We start from the raw sequence: 4,398 nt of genomic DNA, 5'->3' as shown, positions 1-4,398 counted from the left end.
TCTAGGAGAAGTTCAGTAATTTTCATAGAGATTCATAAGAGTGGGCAAGGGGGTTCAGTGGCTCCCTCCTGGATTACAGACTTCGTTACAGAACTCTCCTCAGTTGTTGTCTATGATGCTACTAAATCACATATTTATCAATACCGAGTGCAACAGGAAACACTGTGTCTATAGCAAGCTCTACATAACATGAGTTTGGATGTCGAGATCTTCACAGTACATTATTGCATTTCCTTGGTGCGCTGGCGATTTCAGCACTGTTTATTTAGTCACAGCAGATGACATCCCATTTCTATATTTTTTACTCTTACTTTGACTGTGTAAATAAAGACAAAACCCAACTGCCAAATCTAGGGAAACTTGCTTACGCTCCTCTGCCAAATATTTGAAATACAATTAGTTTTGTGTAGTCCCTGTCAAAGTTCATCCGGCACATTTTCTCCCAGTTCCCAAATCATACAAAAGTGAAATTTCAATATCTTGCCCCCTTTGGGATTAATTTCTGTAGATGCCCATGATAACATTGTACAATGTTATCGTAGAAAAATACTGACCACTAGCAGCATTGCCCGAGATGTTTCATATCTGCCACATAAAATGATTGCCCTGTACTTTGTTGATACTCATAAGAAATGCAAGGCGCATGAAAAACTGCACTTCCCTTAAATCGAAGGACATATTTAAATCACTGAGTGTCAACGGAATCCGACAAATAAATACCAGCGATATTCATAAACCCAGGTTCTAGGTTTCCGGTTCTGACTTTTGCAAATATACACCAATATCAAACAAAAAGTTTATTACTAAACTCTGGTTCTGATCTATTTTTTGATCGAACCATGATCTAGTGACTATTTGTGGTACTACATCCACGACCTGCATAAGCGTTTTTAGGGCACTGTTAATATAATAATAAAAGTAGCTGCGAAACACAGAGTGAAATATCTTTTAGAGCATATGTCATATGTAACATTGGCAACTAATCAATGAAAAAGAGCTTACAGTCATGTTTCTCTCCAATGCTTGAGCTTTCGCTCATCCCGCGATCTAATGACGTGCGGTGGTACTATATGACGTGTGCTGCCTCTGTAATTTATTCTCACAATAGAAATTACAGTCATTTTTCCACGATGTATTTCGTTTGTTAGGCATTTATTTTTTCATTAATTTTCTTTACTATTTCAACTGAATGTAGAAATTTGAAGTAAATCGGCCAAGAACTTGTAAGGAAATCGGTTAAGTACTTTTGAGAGTTTTGGTAACAACGCCCCCCCCCCCCCCACACACACACACATAGATACATACATCAGCTTAACGCCCACTGCTTCACTTGTCTGTTTTTTTCTGTCCAATCGCATTTTTATGCTGTTCACCATTCGCAACACATTCTAAGCTTTCCACCCTAATTAAAGCCATATAAGCATGGTCTTTTCCGAATGTATTTCTGACCAAAAAGCGACCCTGGAGTCCAAAGTTTTCCTTAATCATGCCTTCTGCGTTTTATGGAGATATTTCCATAGCAACTTTCATGCCGTAACAAATATTTCTTTATATCTAACCGAGAGTAAAATACCAATTTTTATAAGTTTAGATTTAAAATTTTTTTATAGAATAAAATATTTTCTTAAAAATTTTCCTCCGCTATTGCACTACCATACGGGGTTGGATTCCTATAGACAGTGAAACACTTTATTTTTAATCGAGAAGTGATGTACAGATTATCATAGATGTAGCCTTAAAATCCTTTAGTAGTTCCTTCGTAATTATTTATTTAAAAAAAAACTTTCACTCGCTATTTACTACCTTACTGGCTGAATTTCCAGAAATGTTTAAACACGTATTTTTTATTTTATGACAGAGAAACCAAATATCATTAGTAACGACATACTTTCAAAAAGCCTTCCATCCATAGGAGTGGAATTTGGGAAACCCTTTCTTGAACGACACGCTCTCCGAATTTCAAGTTTCTATCCTTAGGTGTTTGGGCTGGGTGATAAAGAGGCAGTGAATCAGTCTGACCCTGTTTCACCCTCTCAGGGGTTTAGTTTCCAAAAACCGTGAAACACGTATTTTCCCATCTCTAACTGAGAATCCAAACACCATTTTTCAAAGATTTACCTTTCAACATGCTTTTGCAACGAAATATTTTCATAAAGTGCTTCACCCCTATTTCACCTCTTTACGTGCTGAAATTCCAGAGACATTTGCGTGTATGTTTTTCTCTAACAGAGAAGCTAAATAGAAAGTTTCATGGGTTTAGCTTCAAATATGCTTGCACAGTGAAATATTTCCATTAAATCTTTGATTCCCAGTTTCACCTCATGGAGGTTGAATTTCCAAAAACAGTGAAACATATTTTTATTTCTAACTTAGAAGCCAAACTTAAATCTTCATAGATTTATCTTTAAAATTGCTTCCGTAATAAAATATTTTCATGAAAGATGTCATCCCCTATTTCATCCCCTTAGGGGCTCAGTTTTCAAAAACACCGAGAGACATTGTTTTACTTATAAACGAGAAGTCAAATACCAGTGCTCATAGATGTAGCTGTAAAAATACGTTTGTACATCTTTAACAATGACATGTTTAAAAAGAGCTTTCACCCACTACTTCGTACCATAGGGCTAAGGCAGGCCAGATTAGCCAAGCGGTTCTAGATGCTACAGTCTGAAACCGCGCGACCGCTACGGTCGCAGGTTCGAATCCTGCCTCTGGCAGTGATGTGTGTGATGTCCTTAGGTTAGTTACGTTTAAGTAGTTCTAGTGGACTGATGACTCCATAGAGCTCAGAGGCATTAGAACCATAGCGCTAAATTTCCAAGAAGGCTGAAGCACTTGTTTGTTTATTTTGTTTTTCTTTCTTTCTTTCTTTCTTTCTTTCTTTCTTTCTTGAGGCCTTTGTCCTTCTGCAATGCGGAGTCGGGCCTTGTTATGGCAGATTTGACAGTGTTAGGTGCAAAGCGTGGCCGGATGTCGTTCCTGCCACCACCCCAAACCCCCCGGGATCTAAGTAGTGTACCGCAGCTGTCTGTGTCTATGTATTGTGTAACTGAGGCGGAACGTGAGGAGCAGCTGGTATTCACCTAGTGAGATGTGGAAAACCGCCTAAAAACCACATCCAGGCGGGCTGGCATACCGGCCCTCGTCATCAATTCGCTGGGCGGGGGAGCCGGCGCGCCTACCCATGTCCAGGAAGCAGCGCATTACCCTCTCAGCCACCCTGGCAGGATTACTTGTTTGTTTATTTTTGACCTAGAAACCAAATACCAATTTTCGTAGCTCTAGCTTCAAATTACCTTAGCAGCAACAGTTTCGAAAAATCTCTTCTTAAACGACACCTACAATATAAGAACCACACTTTCTCCAAATTTCTATCCTTAGCCGTTTGGGCTGGGCGATGATGAATCATTCATAACTTTATGGTATAGCCTATGTCCACCCAACTGTTGATTAGGGGATCGTGTAGGAGTGTGAGGAAATTTTAGAGATTTTTGGTAGCAACCGTTTCTCTTTACGTATTACGTACAGGTATGTTTCGAGTCTGATTACGAAATCACAAGTAGTCAGCGAACTTTCTCTTGCCTAGAAGATAAAGGCTGCGAAATTTTGTCAAGACTGGAGTAAAACTGTAGGTTTACATGCATTACAAACAAACGCACATTTTTCTTTATATATAGGTATTGTTGTTTGTTGTGGTCTTCAGTCCTGAGACTGGTTTGATGCAGCTCTCCATGCTACTGTATCCTGTGCAACTCCTTCATCTCCCAGTACGTACTGCAGCATACATCTTTCTGAATCTGCTAGTGTATTCATCTCTTGGTCTCCCTCTACGATTTTAACCCTCCACACTGCCCTCGAATTCTAAACTGGTTATTCCTTGATGCCTCAGAACGGGTCCTACCAACCGATCTGCAAGCTGCTTCATCTCCCAGTACTGCAGCCTACATCGCTCTGAATCTGCTTAGTATATTCGTTGGTCTCCCTCTGTGATTTTTACCCTGCACGCTGCCCTCCAGTACTAAATTGGTAATCCCTTGATGTCTCAGAACATGTCCTACCAACCGATCCCTTCTTCTAATCAAGTTGTGCCACAAATTTCTCTTCTCCCCAGTTCTATTTATTACCTCCTCTTTAGTTATGTGATCTACCCATCTAATTTTCAGCAGTCTTCTGTAGCACCACATTTCGAAAGCTTCTATTCTCTTCATGTCCAAACTATTTGTTGTCCACGTTTCACTTCCATACATGGCTACACTCCATACAAATACTGTCAGAAAAGACCTCCTGACACTTAAATCTATACTCGATGTTAACAAATTTCTCTTGTTGAAAAACGCTTTCCTTGCCATAGCCAGTCTACATTTTATATCCTCTCTACTTCGACCATCATCAGTTATT

The sequence above is a fragment of the Schistocerca serialis genome, chromosome 12 (genome assembly GCF_023864345.2).
Source record: "Schistocerca serialis cubense isolate TAMUIC-IGC-003099 chromosome 12, iqSchSeri2.2, whole genome shotgun sequence".
NCBI classification, from domain to species: Eukaryota; Metazoa; Arthropoda; class Insecta; order Orthoptera; family Acrididae; genus Schistocerca; species Schistocerca serialis.
The sequence above is the reverse complement of the archived record's forward strand: the minus strand, read 5'-3'. Positions refer to the sequence as shown.